An 18,962-nucleotide genomic window follows, 5' to 3' on the forward strand; every position below is an offset into this window, starting at 1 on the left:
TGGTTCTCTGAGTTGAATATGTTGAAGTCTGGCAGAGGAGGAGGATTTAATCTACAGATATTGCCTCTTGGTTGCTGTTTTCCTACTTCTAAAAATTACTCCCAGTTGTCTGGTATTGGGGCTGAAGCTAGCTTCAGTTTTCAGTTTGTGGGTACCTACCTTACGAGTTCATCAAACTGGATTTTTGAAGGTGGGTGTAGTAAATGCGAGTGCTTTTAGAAATTTCTTATCTTGGGCGCCAAAAGCCTATCTGGCACTTTAAAAATATTTACAGCTTAATATTTGAATTCACTTCTTCCTCCAGGATGCTGCTTGGGGAATGTATTGATGCTACTGATGCTGAAGTTTTGCTTTGATCTTGTCCTTGTTGGGGGATTTCATAGAGAATGGTTGGAAGGGACCACGAAGAAAGATAAACCAGGGGCGAGTGCTGCTTGCAGATCCTGCTGCTGCTGACCCTGATGCTGCAGTTTGGAGGGCACTGACTTGGAGGGCAGCAGTGACAGCCAGCCTGAGCAAAGCCAATTAATAGCAGTCCTCAATCATTAGGTTGTGCAAAATTGTAGTTTTGGTGGTCTTTTCCCTCTTTTTTTTTTTCTTTTTTTTTTTTTTTTTTTTTTTTTTTGTTGTTGTTAAGGTCTGGAATGATCCTACTAGTATGTGATGAATGTTCCTTTGTTTATTGTTTCAAGATGTTGCTCAGTGCTTTCCACTGACTAAACCGTCACAGTACTTACTTTCAGGATATAGTTCTTACTTAAAAGTGATCTTTGCTTTTGCTATGAATAACTGTTTGCAGTTCCTGACTTGCTGTGCCTGTAAAGTGCTGGCTGAATGCTTGCAGACTCACTGTCCTGCTTCACATTGTCCTTGGGAAGAAACAGTGAAATCCAGCAGATGCATTATGGCTAGAACCAGCAAAGCAAGGATGACATCTTGGCTACTGAATCCCTTGTACTACATTGCTGGGTTTTGCAGAGCCATAGGTGTTGACAGGCTGTTTTCTTGGGCTCCCATCTGCTGAGCAGTTGATGGGGATTAGTATTTAGGAGCTTGTTTTGAAATCTGCCTCATGCCACTTAAATGTAAAACCTCCAAAGCTGGCTGGCATCCTGAGGCATTGAGGGGCCTGTGGAGGGGCCTTTCAGTAAAGGTGTCTTGCAGTCATAGAGTCATAGAAAGGTTTAGGTTGGAAGGAACCTTTAAGCTCATTTAGTTTCAACTCCCTCTGCCATGGGCTGGTTGCCCCCCACCAGATCAGGCTGCCCAGGGCCCCATCCAGCCTGACCTTGAAATCCTCCAGGGATGGGGCACCCACAGCTTCTCTGGGCAGCCTGTGCCAGTGCCTCACCACTCTCTGAGTAAAGAATTTCCTCCTAACATTTAACCTAAATCTCCCCTCTTAGTTTAAAGCTGTTCCCCCGTGTCCTCTCACTACCAGACCATGTAAGAAGTCACTCCCCTCCTACTCTCCTACTTATAACTTCCCTTCAAGACACTGGAAGGCCGCAATGAGGTCTCCCTGCAGCCGTCTCTTTTCCAGACTGAACAGGCCCAGGTCCCTCAGCCTTTCTTCATTTCACCGGAGATGTCTCCAGCCCTGTGATCATCTTTGTGCTCTTCCGCTGGGCCCGCTCCAACTGCTCCATGTCTTTCTTTTGCTGGGGTCCCCAGACCTGGTGTGATCGCAGTGCTCCAGATGGGACCTCACAAGGACAGGACCTGGAGGGGAGAAAATTTTCACCTGCCGACGAGGATGGGATTCGAACCCACGCGTGCAGAGCACAATGGATTAGCAGTCCATCGCCTTAACCACTCGGCCACCTCGTCTGCCTTGTCTGTCTCCTTGTGTTTATTGTGAAAATGTAAATGTTTTGGCACCATGTGCTGGGTAGGAGTCACAGCTCTCGTGTCGCTTTTAGGCTGTGCCCACCTCCGAGGAAGAATCCTCCCAACTCTGCCACTGCATGGGAATATACAGGAGGATGTGAGGATCCCCGGAGGTCGGGAGAAGCTGACTGGTTGGAGTTTGGGATGTGCCTCCACCCGTCCTGCTGGCACCGTCACTTGTTCTCTGTGAAACTCCTCGCAGGGAGAAACTCCTTTTGCTGTGATCCCTGCACAGTTTTATCTCGTGCTCAGCAGTTCACATCAGCATCAGGTGGTTTTTGTTTGACCTGTGCCCTGCTTAAAAATGAAATAACAAGGTACTGGGAAAAAAAAGTAATCTCCCAGATAAGCATTTTTTCCTACTCTTCTGTAATTCGTGTGGGAGCTCGCTTACTATGCTGCCGGATGACTAAGGAGGAAATTCTTGTTTGGTTAGGGCAATGCTCCGAGTTCACTGGAATTTGTTTTATCACAGGTTTATCACTTCCACCCTTGGAATTCGTAACAGTTACAGTATGGGGCAGAAAAAATAATGGTGACTGCAAGTTATGCTGCTTGCCTTCCATAGAAAGGATGCCGAATAGCTGAAAGGCTTTCTCAGGTTTGCTCTGTTTTGCATAGGGATTTTGCTCCATATCCGGGTATCTTTGTAACAAATTAACTGGGAATGAATCTTGAATATTCTAGCGGCTGCCATCTTTGAAGTGTGTTTTTTCTCTTTGGGTTAAGTTAATTAATGCTCATATCTTGAGTATAGGTGAGTGCAGCTCTGCTCACTGTACAGATAAGGAGGAGGTTCTGATTTACCGTGGCTCAACCGAGGGATGGCAGGGTCACCATCAAGTTTATGTCTGAAGAGTTTCTGGTTCATCTTGTTAATCTCCATTGCCTCCCCTTTTTATAGGGGGGATCTGGATGTGTATATCTGGAGGACACAGCTGGGATTTGGACGTGCCGTGCCTTTCAGAAGCCGTGCCTGTTGGCTGAACGTGTTTATTCTAACAGCATTCGCTTTGCCTCCGTGTTTCTGTGATTTCAGCGCCGCTCCCTCTGAACAGCCTGACAGGGCTTCTGAAGAGGTTTGACACTGCAGAGCGTTGTTTACTTCTGAAAGTATTATTATATTTTGCATATCTATTATTCATCTCTTGTGCTAAAACTGACACTGCATCATAAAATTGCTCTTAGATTTCAAAGCTTTGAGCAAAAGCTGTTTTTGTCCCTGGATGCCTATGACAGCGCTGGGAAGTGCCGTACCCTTTGTATCTCTGTAGTCCCCTTTTATGAATTGTGAGTGATGGCAGGGAAGTATAAAAGAGAGCAGCGGAGCCGGTTTGATGTTCATAAAAGGCTTTGATAAAAGATGCAGCACACAGACCTGATATTATATCCTATTTTTAACTTCTTGAGCACAAAGTGCTCAGATCCAATATTTATGTAAGATGGAAAGATGTTTTTTATCTTTTTTTTCTTCCTTTTTTCTTTTTTTTTCCTTTTTAGGACAGGTGAAACAAAACAAAAAGTCTCCCTTGTGCATCCTGGTAAAACTTTGTGTCCTCCATGGAGCACCAGTGCTTGAGGAGCCTGGCTGCGGGTCCATGCTCGCTGCCTGCAGGCTGGCACCTAGGACAGCGGCTGGCGCATGGGGACAGCCACCTGCGCCCAAAGCCAGTACAGCACTGAGGGGCAGAGCCCAGCCTATGGGTGCAGGGAGGTGCAACTTTCCTATGAGCCCAGCTGTGTTTCCCACCATTAATTGGTCCCCCAAGAAGCAGAAAAATAAACCATTTGAAAGCAAGGGCAGCTCCTCTCATTTCTGCACAAGTCAGATTACGGTAAAGGCATCTCTATAATAAGCAGCTTTGCTTGCTCGGTAGGAGATGAGAGGCTGTGTGCAGACAGGGTAATTTGGGTTTTACTGATGAAAGCACTTGTCATTATTTCCAGCCTCCTACATGTTTCAGTGTTCTCTTTAATCTCTTCTATCAGCCTTCTTGCTTGCGGTGTGCCTGTGTACTCATGCATATTCATGTGCAGGGCTCTGATTCAGGAATGCACATACGGGCACATGCCTAAAGCTTAATAAGGTGCTTTCCGGTCTGCGTGTGCATATGCACGCAGGGTTGGAAACTGTGCAAGGAGAAGGGAGTGCAATGCGTGCACACGTCACAGTGGCATGGTTATTTGTGTGGTTGGGGTGTTGGTTCATACACGGGCCTTCACTCTGGATATCAAGAATCCCAGTGGTCTCAGCATGCAGGCCTGATTTTGATAGTACTCTGGTGCTTGTCTTGCTTGACGCCACATCTTGCATTCTGTTAGGGAGAAGTGTAGTGTAACACCCTGTGCTGTGGAGAACAGGCCCTGTTATTCCCTGGAGAAGCCCAGAACAGAGTCCAACTTTGCTGCTGCTCTGAGAAAGATTTAAGGTTGATCAGATGTGTGTGAGCAAACAGCTGTTGGTGGTGGTTTTGAGTCCTTCAGCAATCCATGCTCATCTGAGGGTCTGCTCAAAGCTGCAGATGCATTGGCAGTAATAGGATTTGAGCAAAGTTGTCCCAGTCTCTCACCTATCCAAGGTGCGTAAGCCACTTTTTGCTCAGGTCCAAGTATATAGGTCCGTTTACATCCCAAGTGTTCACCTGTACCCACAGATATTTGTATGGAATGAATAAGTTGTAATCACCACATCTAAAAAGCAGTCTAATTTTTTGGTTGCTCACCTGTAACTCTGTGCAGCACCATGAGGCTACATCTCAAGTACTGTATTCAGTTTTGGGCCCCTCACTACGAGAAAAACATTGAGGCCCTGGAACGTGTCCAGAGAAGGGCAGTGAAGCTGTGAAGGGTCTGAAGCACAAGTCTTATGCGGAGCTGCTGAGGGAGCTGGGATTATTCAGTCTGGAGAAGAGGAAGCTCAAGGGAGACCTTACTGCTCTCTACAACTCCCAGAAAGGAGGTGGTTGTGAGGTGGGGGTCGGCCTCTTCTCCCAGCTAACAGGATGAGAGAGAGTGGCCTCAATTTGCATCAGGGGATGTTCAGGTTGGATATTAGGAAGAATTTCTTCTCAGAAAGAGTGGTTGGACATTGGCACAGGCTGCTGAGGGAGGTGGTTGAGTCACCATCCCTGGAGGTGTTAAAGAACCGTGTAGATGGGGCACCGAGGGACATGGTTGGATATGATGATTTTAGGAGTCTTTTCCAACCTTAATGATTCTATGATTATACGACTGTACCACTGAAGTGGATACTATGGTAAATCAGAAAAGCTGGTCCTTAATGCAGGAAAGAGAAGAGACTGTTCAGAGTAATACTTGTATGCATGGGCTTAAATCCAGACTTCCCACTTGCAGTGGGTTGGTTGCACCAGCTCGGATGTTCTGAGGTGTTTGCACTTTGCCTTGCTGCATGCTGCAAAGCAGTTCAGGTGCTTACACTGAATTTTCAGGAGCAATTGAGCTGTTTGACTGTACGTCACAGAGAACCAGGCTCTTAAGTGCACCAGGAGCTCTCCCAAATGGGCTGTAGCATCCAGCAGAACTCTGCCAAAGTGCTGGATGAAGAATAGCCCTTGGCTTGCAGAAGCTGTGTTTCCCTTGAAACACAGCAAGTGCATTGCTTTGATTCACAGGGCTGGTGGTAAGGGGAAAGACAAAGTGAAGCAGTGGCAAGGTGCGGAGCTGCCAGGGGCACGAGCTCACGGGGTGCTGACCCTCAGCAGGAAGATCCTAAAAATAGGCCCGGTGCTGAAGGGAAGCATCCTCATTCTGCATGTGCCTGTCACTTGTTTCCAGCCCGATTTTATGGGCTTTCTTACTCAACAAGCACTTGTGTGCAGCTGTGCTGGAGCGGGGTCCCAGCAGGAGGAGCGCTGCCAGCTGTGGGAGGCAACCCAAAACAACAACAAGAGAAAGTGTCCAGATGAAAGGTCTGGTAAGCCTCAGCGTCTCCTCTGCCTTGTTTTCAAGCTCTTCTGTAATCAGCTGTCATATTGGGGTCTGGGCATCGTGGAGCTCGGCAAGTAGGGGTTGAAACTTAAACAAACAGTGACTCTTCTATAAATATTTAGCTCGCACTGTTTAGGAACTGCTGGAGCAGGAGACAAAATACATTTCAAGTTCATAACTGTCTGAAAAAACTACTGGAGGATGGCGCTTGATCAGTGGACCTGTTGACATGTAGGTTTTCCCCTGTTTTTCCAGAGGAAAAGGACATATTTAAGCATCCTTTGCGGAGAAGTGAGATTGCGCTCTGCCAGTGTTTGCATGAATTATTTCTCCAAAAATACACCAGCAAGGGCAAGGCTGAGTTCCATGACCCCTGCTGCGATTAAGCTTGCCCTGCAAGTCCCTGAGAGCTGGGTTTGCCTCAGGACAGTTGCCACTTCTCTAGTGGAGAACTAATTTTGTCTTTGTTTTCACTGCAGCGGGCAGAAGCAACCTCAGGGACTGCATCCTCTCCTTTGAGATCAGAGCCATTGCGGTTTTTGCAGCTGCCATGCGGGTTGCAGAGGTTGGGTTGCTCTGTGCTGGTTGGGTTTGGGTACTGATCCAGAGGACTGCAGATCTTGGGGCTTTAGGCTTTGTGCCCCATGTTGCTGCAGCACGATGGTCCAGGCCAAAGCATCACTGAGATTAATGGGTTTCAGAGCATGACCGTGCTGCACTGGAGTTTCAAATTAGTGTGAAAATCTCCTGCAGCTCGGTGTCCAAGAGGAGCTGGGGCTCCTTGCTGGCAGTCTGAGAGATGGAGGAAAAGAATAATGACCCTATGCAGCTTTCTCTGCAAACATCTGGAAGTCGAGGGTGCAGCAGTGGGGCAGACCTCTCTGAGCACATGCTTTGGCTGGCTGCCCCGTTACCAGAATGGCTGCTGGCTGAGTGGCTGTGTGGCCAGGCTGTGTGGGCAGCCCTAGATCTTGGGCTGCCACATTGTTCCTGCTCTTGCAAAAGCCTTGATAGCAAGGTGGGCTTGTCCCTGTCAACCTTTCTTTGCCTCTTAAATATGAAGATAATATCCTTTGTTTACTTTGCAGAACTCTTGCAAGAATGGGAAAGAATGAAACGTGCTGATAAGAAACCGTATCAGTAGCTGAGACAGGCAGATGCACATGTGCTTTGAATAAGGAGAATGCTTCACCAGCACAGACAAAAGTCTGGGATTGTTGATTAAAAAGAAAAGAAGATCAATTATTGATTGTTTTATTTCTTCCCTTGCTATTCTAATACAAAGCAGTTTTAAAAAAAAAAACTTTTTTAATTAACTTTTTTTCCCAGTGCCTGCCATGTTGCTTTGTACCAGAGTTGTTTTTGCCAACATGCTCCCCCACCAATCGCCCCTGCCACCCTGCTCCTGCCTGCGGCACATTGGCCAAAAAGACTTTACTCAGTGATGAAAATGCCCAAATTTCACTGGGAAAAAAGGAAATTCAGAGTGCAGACGGACATAAGAGTTGACATGTAGAGCAGCTCCACCAGCTGTTGCGTGGTCCTTTGAAGGAAAGCAGCACTGGCGCAGGTTGCCCAGAGAGACTGTGGGGTCTTTTCCTTGGAGTTCTCCAAAAGCCACCTGGATATGGTTCTGGATCAGGATGCTCAGAGCCTCGCCCAGCCTGACCTTGAATGCCTCTAAGGATGGGGCATCCACCACCTCTCTAGTCCCTGCCAACTTCAGTCATGCTCTGATCCTGTGGAGGTGAAGGATTCATAGGTACATTCAGGCAGTTGAACAGTATAGTGGAAAACCAGTGAGCCAGTTCCTTAACTGAACCTCTTCACCATCAGCCTTCAGCCTGAAGCACGTGATTGACCTTAATTTGCAAAATTAAAAAGGAAAAAAACCCTCTGATAAGTTGTCAGAGGAGGAGAGCAAGTGTAACAAAATATTTTGCATCCCTTGCAAGACGTTTGGTACTTGCTTGAACTGCCTCTGCCCCTAGCTCTGCTCCTCTTTCTGAAGCTGTGAGGAGAGCTCAACAGAAGTGCAAGCAGTGTCTGACTGCTTTGTATGCAGGGACAAGAGGTAATGGGTTTAAGTTGTGCCGAGGGAAGTTCAGCTTGGATATTAGGAAAAATTTATTCTCCGTAAGAGTGATGAGGCACTGGAACAGGCTGCCCAGGGAGGTGGTGGAGTCACTGTCCCTGGAGGTGTTGAAGAAACATGGAGATGTGATGCTGAGGGACATAGAGTTAGTGGGCATGGTGGAGACTGGTTGATAGTTGGACTAGATGACTAGGTGGTCTTTTCCAGCCTTTGTGATGCTATGATTCTGTGATTCAGGGTGAGCAGAGAGGGGCCACAGGGCCAATGTGGGGGAAGGACGAATAAGGAAAAGGTAAATTCTTTGGTTGCCAGCTCATTGAAACCGCTCCTGGGGCTTGAGAGAAAATGTCAGTGTTTGAGTTGGATGTGATGGCAGGCTTGATGGTTTTTCTCTTTCAATAGTTTCTTTGAATGCTCTTCCTAATTTAAAAGGAGGGTTTAAAATTATTAATGTTTTACCTCCTATGCAAAGGGATTCCAAGGCCCTCTGCAAATCTCTGCTAAAACATCTAGTGTAAAAAATAGCTTCATGGTTTTTCCCAATTTCATCCTTGACAGAAGCCACTCCTTGAATTCATGCAAAGCACTAAATCTGCAGAAGTGGAGAAAGGGGAGGTTGATTTATGTAGAAGGTAATTTTCTTAAATGGTGTTGAGCCAGAAAACATAAAGATGATAATGATTTTTTTTTGGCATAGGCTTTCCAGATTTTCGTGTTTCTGACTTGCTGAAGCAACGCCTCCTGCCAGGGGTGAGTGTCAGTGCTCGCGCTGGGATGCTGAGCGCTGCCCAAGAGGGGAAGGTGCCCATATTCCGCAGCATCCCAGCACAGGAGGCAGGGACCAGAGCCAAGGCTCTGGACATCAGCCTGTGCAAAAGCTGCAGTGAGAGCTAGAGCCTCCTGTAGGATTTATGACACGTTCGCCTGTTGAACCTCCCTGTTCACTTTGGGTATTTGTCCTGATTTTGTACCAAATCTCCTTGCTACTTGAACTGATCCGTAGGCAAGCAAAAAGAATAAATTATTACAACTTTGGCTCGGGGCAGCTGTCCAAGGGATATATTGGGACACACTTGGCCTTTGAAAAGAGGGACTTCAGTCTCCAGTCCTGTCAGTCCTTCTGGCTCCTGGAAGTTTTCCTTCCAAATGGTTACTTCTAACCTCAGAGAAGAAGTTTGTGTTTTTCAGGGCTATGATTAATTCCGTTTTTACGCTTCGTTGCAAAATGCCACACAATAAATGAGACCAGCAGGGTGGTGTTTTATAGTGGGGGAGTGGAAAACATCAAACAAATGCTTTCAGATGCTGTTTTGGAGCAGTGGTGTGTGTGTGTGTGTGTGTTGTATAATCTCTTGCAAACTGTGGGGTTTTGTTCCTATTAAAAGGAAGTGAAAAAAAAAAAGCTTTAAACCTCATATATGGAAAGAATGTTAGAAATAGTTGAGAAATTGAAAAATTACAGTCTTTTTGCACCAGGTCAGTGAAAGCTAAGTTAAGGTGCCGAGTTGCAAAGTAATACATCACCGAAAACAGGCAGAGCGCACTGTCTTTCATCTTGGGTCTGTGTTCCTGGGTGTCAGAAGGCACCTCTGAGTCATGGCTGGAGGTTGCCTTTCACTCTGTCATTGCTCCCCAGCATCTTCCTCCAGACCCGAAAGTTCTCAGGCCACCCTGTGCAATGTGCCCAGCTGGTGGGCAGCGCTCACCCCTTCCCTGTTCCAGGAATGCTGGTCCGTCACCTTCGCTAAGCGCTGCCAGATCCGTCTGCGGGCTCTCCATCACATTTTATGGAGGAGCATCCTCCTTCTTTTTGAATGGGTAGGGATATGATCCTAGTTGTTGCTTCACTGACTTTTGTTTTCCTTCCCTGGCATGGCCTCTTGGCACCACGTACTCCCTCCCTGTCAGTCTGAGGGCCTGAATCATGTCACCACAGGAATCTGAGACTCATTATCAACCTCAAATGAGGCTCATTATACCTCTGAAATGTTCAGTGACAAATGGAGCTGCAGCATGAGGTGCTGGCCCCATTGCAGCAGCCCTCAGCTTCCTGGGAAAGCTCTTGGTCTCAGTAGCAGACCCTAGGGAAAAGAGACTGATGGGTCATTGCATGCCCAAATTCTGCATCCTGAGGACTTGCAGAATGCTCACACGTGACACTGAGATGGTCATCTGTTTGTTTCCTGGTAGGACGTTGGCTTACCTGGTAGGACAGAGCTCACCTGTGGCTCTGTGCACATCCTTGGCCCAGGGAAAGGATGAGCAAACAGCCCTGAGACTGCACACGTGGCCTTGCTCCTTCTCTTGGTCTCTAGCATTTCCTCTTGTCCTTCTTCCCTGGAAAGCAGCGGCCTTGTTTGTTGTCCCGGATGCCTTTTTCTTCCTCTAAGCCACTTGCTTTTCATGCTGTTTGGTTCGTGATAGGCAGTGGGAATGACAGGAATGAGGTGATGGTTACCCGTGAGCGCTCCGCTCCCACTGCCCGCAGACTCATCCCATCAGCATGTGCAGCCCTCATGCCATTGACATGGGTATTTTCTCATTAAAAATAGACCACAGACAATGCCACTTCCCGAGGACTGTGATTTATCATTTAACTACAAGTGGTTACTCATTTCCTTTGGAAAACTTTCTGGAAGTGTTATTTTGCTTTCTCCCCTTGCTTCTCTTTTTTTTTTCTTTTATTTTCTTAAATTTCTTTCTAAGCCCTGCATTATTCTTCCCAACAGCTGCTCTTTTTAAATGAAATGTTCCTTTTTCCAGTGGAATTAATGTTTGCGAGTTAAAGATCATGGGAAAAAAATTGTTAACCCTTTGGATATAAGCTTTTTGTTGTGAGTTATGATGAAGATGAAATAGTCATAACTTAGTATTTAAGAAGCAATACTTCAAAAACAATTGGCTGTAGGATCAAAAGGGTCTTTTGAGTGGTCTGCCTAGGGTCTGCTTTCTGTAGTAGATTGAGTGGTAGACTGCAAAAGACACAAGTGCAACCTAAGGCGCTACTGATACTTCACGCAATAGTCTCCTCGCTTGTTGTTGTCGTAATGAGCTACAGAGGTAGTCTGAAGACAAGAAGAATAAATTCAGTAAAGACAAGTGCAAATTAGCACAGTTGGCAATTGAATGCATGTACCCAGAATGAACAATAACACATTAACTGCAGAAAAGACCTGGAAGATGCAGTGAATCATAAGCTGATTGTATATTAAGAATTGGATGCTGTTACAAGAAAGGCAGACCTCAAATAGCCTACAGAGAAACAGCAAAGGTAACAATTCAGTCTCTGCTGTCTCATGAAACCTTGCTTGAAATAGAGCATCCGTCCTCTCTGTTTTTAATATGAAAGCAGGCAGCTTGGGAGGATGAAGCTTCTGTTTGGGAAGCTTCACTTACCTGGAAGAGCTGGAAGATTTGCATATGCTAAACTTGGAGAAAAAAAAAAACCACCACCACAGGTGCTGGGTATGATTTGACGGGGCGCTGTCTTCAGCAGTTATTTCACAATTTGGTGACACGTTTTGTCCAGGACAATGGATAAGATGCAGGAGGAAGGGCAGGAAGAGGAGAGACAGCTGAACATCTGCTTTGGGTCTAGCTTTGAAGGGAATGCAGTGGATTTGAAGCACCCAGGAAGGTGGCCATCAGCATCTCCCCTTGTGTGAGAGCAGGACCGGCACAAAGTTGCCCAGGAGGACGTGGTTTCTGGCTGCTGCCTTGCAGTTGTGCCCAGTGGCAGTGGGGCAGGCTGCTATTTCTCAAAGTATAGGTTTCAGTTCATCGTGGTGGCGGTGAGGGAAAATGAATGCTTCTGGAGCTGGCCCAAGAAGTGTTAGAAAATGCTTTGTTAGCAGCACAGCAGCCCTTCCCGGATGGCAAGGAGAAGGCTGCTGGTGGCTGGGAACGGTGGCCGAGTCTGGCTTCCTTCTTGGCAGAAGCTGAGCTGGTGTTGCCTTGGAGAGCGGCGTGGAGACAAACAAGCTGAGTGGCTTGGGGCTGGATGGCTGCTGGACCTTTCTGCAGCCCTTGCATCCGGGTTTTGGCTTGCTTCTGGCTGCTGCCCTTTGGTTCTGCTGAGCCCAAGCATCGCAGCAATCCAGACCAGATTTCCGACATGACTGCATTGCACTGGGCTTTTGGCTCTTGGTTCAGCTGACCACAAAGTGATCATCTTGTGCTGTGATGCAAGCTGCTGATTTCCTCCTTGATGAATGCTGAACCAAATACCCCTGCAGCGGCCGTCTGACGGTGTTCACAGCCGCTGGGAATGCTCTTGAGCCCTGCAAGCTGGGATGATTCAAGCTGATACTCATGCTTACAATTAAATGCTAAATGCTGAGTCTATTCTGCCCTACCAGCTGTACCCCTGAGGGAAAAAAAGGGGTTTTACTGCAAGAAGAAAGAGTTTTCTGGTTGATATTAAGAATGCATAGCATCAAAGCTAAACCGGTGTGTGCTAGCTTTTAAAATAACAGGAGGATATAAAAGTGCCTTGAGAGAAGGATTACAGATAGGCAGAGCTACTGGGTATGCCTGCTCTTTTTTGTAGGCTGCAGAACCTTCCCCTGTATTGTGCAGGGCTCCATTGCCAGGCTGTGATCCCACACTGAGCATGGCCTCTGGGCACAGTGTCTCGGAGGAAGAAGTGAGCCTTGCTACGAAAGTCTGGATTTTAGTTCTAACTTAGTCAGGGCTAAAATATCCCTTGTGAAAAAAAAATAAAAAAAAGAAGCTTGATTGTGACTTGTGGCACTGTATCTGACTTGTGTTGATCTAAATAGTTAAAAATAAAACAATTCCAATTTGTTTTATAAAGATTACAGAGAAGGTGAAGAAGTAAGTAAGTGATTTGGCGTGTGTTGCCTCTTCACAGCTAACAGGCTGGGGCTTACGCTGGAAAGAAGTCAAATGCAACTGTAAACCCGTGCTGCAGGGAGGTGAGCCATTGGCAACCGTGCTGGACCTGCTGAAAGGAGCTCTGACACTGTGTGTAAATAAAACCAAGAGGGGTTCTAGTGCAAAGCATGGAGCAAAGAGCTCCCATGGGGCAGCGGTCTGTGTTGCAGCATGTGCGAGTTCTGTTGGATGTGGACTTGATCGAAGGAGGAAGGACAGACTTGTTTTGTTTTGCTTTCAGCAGAAAGCCTGAAGGCTCCCAGTGCAAGTGTCCTCCAGTTGAGTTTGCTGAGAGCTGCTTATGCCAGGGCTGTTGAGAGCAGAGCTGCAGAGATGCCATCTCAGGTTGGTTCAGTGCAAGAGGAGCTGCAGCAGTCTTCTCTTCCCAAGTGAGAAACTGCAGCTCTGAGGGTCAGCTCACTGCAGGCTGCTCCCACTTGCTGAGTCCAGGATCACTGTGCTGCTGCAGGGTGGCACGGAGGAAGGCTGCTCGTACGGTGCCAGAGTTACCCCATGCAATCACCTCCTTGCTCAGCACCAAACCTTGCTTTCATAGCATCATCATAGAATGGCTTGGGTTGAAAGGGACCTTAAAGACCACCCAGCTCCAACCCCCTGCTGTGGGTAGAGGTGCAGGCCACTAGATCAGGTTGCCCAGTTCCCCATCCAACCTAATGCTTTGCATCACTGGAGATACTCATGTGGGGATCTCATTTGTATACATCCCTGGAGGATGGGTTCCTTATGCCCTCGATGCACATCTGTGCTTGTTTTAATGACTTCATTGGGGTAGTCTAAGTGGCTGTAGCTACTCAACTTTCTGGCCAACTGCAGCCCTTTTGCCAGGCTCTTGGAAGTGTCTGGTTTGCACTGGTTATCCCGGACACCGTGTATCTGGAATGGGGTCAGCACGATAGGTCTTTGCCCTCCACATTTGCTGAAGAAGAAGTGAAGCATATAAGAATTTTCTGCCTGCAAGCCCCAGACTGATAGCAAACATGATTAATTCATCATTGGAAAAGCATGGATGCAGGGAACTCCAGCAGCGGGGAGCCCCTGGAGCATCCTCAGAGGCAGGACTTGATAGCATTGGCTCAGCCACAGTCCCACTGGCCCATATCTGGGAAAACTGGGGCCTCCCATCCGCTTCAGCAGGCTCTGAATCAGACCTTCATGAAGCAACTAGTGAGAGCTGTCTGTGTACTTGCATGCAAGTGTTTCTCAATCCCACAAGCCAGCTGTTGTGCAGCAGCTGTGTGCTACAGAGTGAGTAGTAGAGAAAGTGGGAGGTGAGGGCAGTGTTTGATGCTGCAATGTGGGAAAAGATGGGAAGGTTTTTAACTGATAAAACATATTTTGTGAGTGTGAAATGGACTGGTTGTTGCCTGAGCTGCATGTTTTGCAGCCTCCATTGCTGGGTGCCAGGTAGGTTCCCATTATCATAGAATCATAGAATGGCCTGCGTTGAAAAGGGCCTCAAAGATCATTGAGTTTCAACCCCCCTGCTTAGTGCAGGGCTGCCATGTTATTCATCGTCTTAGCAATTATGTTGTTCATTGCCTTAGCCATGCACAGGATGACTTACCATGTTTGCTTGGCACTTGATTTCACGGCATCCTGGTGTTTGAAAGCTGTCTCATCTGCTCTGAACCTTGGGGGAGCAATAAGTACTCAAAGGGAAGGAGAACTCATGTGGGGCATCAGCCTTCCCCCTTTGCCATGCTGCATCTTGCCTCTACCTGTCTGCTCAACATCAAGATCCAGAGGCACAACAAAGGCAGCAGGAGCAAAAGTGAGTCTCAGATCCCATCCTTAGGGAGGGGCAGTGGATTTGATGCTACCCCTGGGGGGGTAGTGATGGCAAAGGGAGGAGGGGGGGAAGTTGAATGCAAGACCCCAAGGTGGACCTTGAGGTTACCCACTGGGAGATACTCAGTGTCTTCATTCTTCCCTCAGTGCACTTGTCCTGAAGCTCTTGGTGCGGCGTGCTCGCACTGGGAAGTGGGTAGCCTTTGCCAGCACCTGGCTTTTCCATGGCTGTCCCCATTTTTCCTCTTCACCCTGTCCAGGTCTAGGGACTGTCAGTGCGGGAAGCATTGCCCATCACCTCCCTTCATTTTTTCTTCCCAGTCTTGGTGCCAAGTTGCTCTGATAGACTTTGGCTCGTGTCCCAGAAACAGCCTCTGAACACACACAGACCGGGAAGGCTAAAATAACACTTTAAAATTGTTAAATAAATAGCAGTCGGTCTCTGTTAAATGGGAAACACAGCTTAATTTGTTATATTTTTTTGTCCTCCCTTGGACAGGGAATTGGGGCGTGTGTGCATGTGTGTAGAGCGGCTCTTGTTGTAATCCGTCTGCTGTAGCCCCAAGTGGGCAGAGAAGGGTTATGCGACTCTGAGTTACCAAACACTTACAGTAAAAGTGTAGTCATCCTGAACCTCATCCAAAGAGCCTTAGGTTTTTTGTTGGCTTTTTTTTTTTTTTTTTACTTTTTTTTTTTTCCTCTCTCCTGCCAGGATGCTGCTGCGTCACTTGCATTCTTCACCCCTCCTGCCTTGTTGGGAAGGAGCAACCCTCCAAAGCCGGCGGTAACTCTTTCCAGGCTCCTCGCAGCAGTGCTCGGGGCCCTTCTGTGCTGCTTTGCTACATCCCAAAGCACTTTGGGACCAAAGCGTCACCACTGAGGGCTTGCTCTGCAGCAGTGCTGGTCTTCCCTGTGCCAGACCACCTCCCAAAAAGCTCTCGTCTCTCCCTGACACGTTCTCAGATCTCAAGTAAAAATAGTGTAATGATTATTGTAGTGTGGGAGAGCAGGGAACGCTGCAGGAAGCATTTGGAAAATGTCTGTTGCAAATGGCTGCCAGCAAAGATTGAGCAGGAGCAGGGATTGACTTAGATACTCAAATCTGTGTGTCAGTGTGAGAAAGTGCACGTCTCATCCTTCCTGGGTCTTCCCTAGCGAGCATGTCTCCCCAGGGCTTGGCTGCAGGTCCCAGGGATGCAATGCAGGGCTGGATGAGTGGAGGGAATATACCTGCACTCACTACATCCTCACATTCTCCCATCTCAGGCTTCTCTCCTTTTTATTTGTTTGGTTTTTTTTTTGTTTTGTTTTGGTTTGGTTTTTTTCTTCTTTTTTTGCACATGAATTACCCCAACCAACCCAGTGTTTTGAATAGTAGAAACTTGTCAGTGCGTTGGCTACATGGGAGGCAATTATTTCTTGCTAATTAGATGCATGGCAAAGAAAAAAAAAATCACCCTTACCTCCCTACAGTGTCAAAATTGTCCATTTAATTCCTGAACTTCCTGAAGCTGTTGGTGTGGGGTGAGCTGCAGGAGCTCTTAATTTCTGGTGAGAGTGGTGTAAAACTGCAGAAATGGCCTGAGCAGGAATACCCCAAATCAACTTCAGAAGGGCAGGAAGTGTGTGTCTGACTACAACCTGCAAGCCTGTACTTCTGTATGACAGCGATAGCCTGAGCACGGTTATCTTGAGTATCAGTGTTGCTGCAGTGATGGAAACAGCTGATTCTAGATAAAAAGAGGAAAATTTGGTAGAAGATATTGTGATGCTTTAGATGCTTCAAATTTTGTCTTTTTATCCCATGATGTAAGTGCAGAGGTTGCTACGCTTTGAATGGGCATTTTACATGACCCTTCCTCTCAGACTAAGTAGGGTCATGTTTCTTCAGCATTTAGAGTGAATCTTGATGCCTGGTGGTGTATTTCAGCCTTCCAAAGAGACATGTAAGAATAAAGCAAGATGATTCACTGCATACTAAAATGCTCTACATGGCAAATAATAATAATAACACATAAATAGAAAAGTTTCTGTTTCAGCTTTGCAATAAAACTATAAAACTCATGAGCCAGTAAACGGTGGTTCTCCTGTTCCCATGGAGAAGGGCTGTTGCAGACCTAAAAGCTTGCTGTGGGAAAGAAAAAAATATAAATCAAAAAGATCCTCTCTTGGTCTTGCAAACAAAGGTTGCCTTGGATTGTGGTCACATGTTGCTGTTCAGCTGATCCAGCTCATGCCAAAAGGGGAAAGATTTCTAGTACTTGCTTGAACCCCACTGAACTGGTTTAGGGAATTAATTAGAGGAAAAATCTTCACCTTTGTTTTTTTCCCTTGCTGGTTTTCTCCTAGACCTGATGGCCCTGCATGAACTCATCAGCCCAGCCACCCCTTCCATGACTTGTGGCCACCAAGTGAACTTGACTGTGATTTAAATTGCACCCTCAGCAAAGGGGCTTTGGCTTCTCCCTGCTGAGGATGAAGGAGCCTGCCAAATACCCAAATCTGAGCTTTGTAAATCATATCCAGAAGTTCTTGGTGGCCAATTGCTTCAAGGATACTAGGAGGAGGAACAACACCTGTGAGACCTTCTGGGGGTGAATTGCAACCCCTGGGTATATCAAAAGTGTTGATAAGCTGGTGTTGCTGGCAGCCCTCCTGGCCTGACCTAATGCTCTGTGTGCATATTTTCAGTAAATAAAGATCAGGGCAGGCTCCTTCCCCTGAGCACATCCTCTGTCCATGCCTATGGAGGTTGTCAGGAGACCTTCCTAAAGCTGGAGAACAGAGGTTGTGTGAAAATATCCAAAATCTTCGGCTTCACAGAGTTGGTATTAAGGTACGTATGTGCGTTGCATGCATTACACATGTTTTTGAGGACAAACTCAGTGCAACAGGCTTAGCTGTCATCCCAGGCAGTTTTCTTAGGGCTCAGGACTTGCATCTAATCTTTACAAAGCTTATCAGATCGCTGGTGTCATAGAGTGCTTTTCTTTGAGGGGCACCATATCAGCAGAGCCAGGTATTGGATTGCTCTCCAGGATTCTGTTGCCTTACTGTGTCACAGGTCTTTTTTTGGTGGAGGTTATACATTTCATCACACACTGACCCTATTGTCTTCTCCTGCAGCAGATGAGCCTTGGGTTCCTGGCTGGCACTTTCACCTAAGGGAGTCATTTGAGGTGGTGCACCATATTCCAGTTTGGAATATGATGGTGGGTATTTCCCTCTTTTTTTTTTTTTTTTTTAACCCTAGATAGTACATGTCAGGGTGTGCTGAAGAAAGAAGGAGGGGTGAAAACCACTGTAAGCTGGAATTGCCCAGCAAAGAGCCTGAGTCAGCTGCAGAGGATACTGAAAATACAGACCTGTTTTTTATTTTTTCACTATTATTATATCATGCAGTGAAAAAGCATATCTGTTTCTTGGGTGAGGTGGAATTAAACACTTGCCTCTTCCCAAGTTTGTTGTGCTTCCCTGTGGCACCGCACACTTTGTTTGTAGCATCCCGCATGGGAGATGAAAGGGTTTAGTGCATACTGCCTTCGGGGCAATGTGGATTTCTCCTCAAAAACGCAGCTTCTAGTTTTAAATGCTTAAAAAATGAGACCCGTACCTTATCTCTTGGGAGATCGTTGACGGATCCATTTCTCAAAAAGATATTTTATTCATTCAAACTATTCAGTTCTTTAATTCAGTGCCACTCCCTTCATTCGGATGCCTGAAGTCTTTTATCATGTCTCCTCTTACTCATTGCTTAGCCAAGTTAGACATACTTAGTTCTTTTAATCTTTCCTTGTAACTGAGTGTCTTTAATCATCGTGCTTGATGTCAGAGTGTTTGATGCCCACTTTTACTGAAAGTAAGCCTGGATTTTGTGTGTGTGCAAATCACTTGGGAAGCGATCCAAGAGAGCAAGAGGAGCTGAGCAGCTGCAGCTGGTTGCACAGGCTCACTCCTGGATTCCTCAAAAGCTCCCTCAAATATCCCACTGTGGGTGCTGGGGAGGATTTTTGGCTCACCTTGTATGCCAGCGGACTTGGCACGCTTGGGGATTAATTAATGTTTTTGTTGGATGTGGGCAGCAGCTCCCCTGAAGATGTCTCATGGCTTGGCTTTCCAGAGGCACATTTCTCTGGACTTCCATGGAGCTAATTGAAGATGCAGGTGTTGATTATGTTTGCAGAAAACAGGCCCAGGAAGGTTACTGAAACCTGCATTTCCTTCTCTTACCCATCAGCAACAAGAGCAAGACAGAGGTTTAATTTCCTTCTACGAAATCCAAAGGAAAGATGAGGGATGGGTTGTTTTTCAGGAGTGGTGATTT

The 18,962-nt window shown here is 46.8% G+C and overlaps 1 long non-coding RNA gene and 1 other non-coding gene across 6 annotated transcripts in view; one reads left to right on the forward strand and one right to left on the reverse strand.

Annotated features, from left to right (window-relative positions):
* Positions 1-18,962, forward strand: part of LOC110393760 — an 81,509-nt gene that overhangs the window by 43,731 nt on the left and 18,816 nt on the right. For 3 of the 5 annotated variants that reach the window (XR_002435179.1, XR_002435180.1, XR_002435183.1), the window contains one exon: positions 17,765-17,850. The exons of 1 other annotated variant lie outside the window; for it this stretch is intronic. This is a non-coding gene — a long non-coding RNA (uncharacterized LOC110393760). The remainder of the gene's footprint in view (positions 1-17,764; positions 17,851-18,962) is intronic. One more of the 5 variants, XR_002435182.1, reaches the window with a different exon arrangement.
* On the reverse strand, positions 1,749-1,830 carry TRNAS-GCU. The gene has a single exon. It is a non-coding gene; the product is annotated as a tRNA-Ser (tRNA).

The sequence above is a fragment of the Numida meleagris genome, chromosome 2 (assembly GCF_002078875.1).
Source record: "Numida meleagris isolate 19003 breed g44 Domestic line chromosome 2, NumMel1.0, whole genome shotgun sequence".
Lineage (NCBI taxonomy): Eukaryota > Metazoa > Chordata > Aves > Galliformes > Numididae > Numida > Numida meleagris.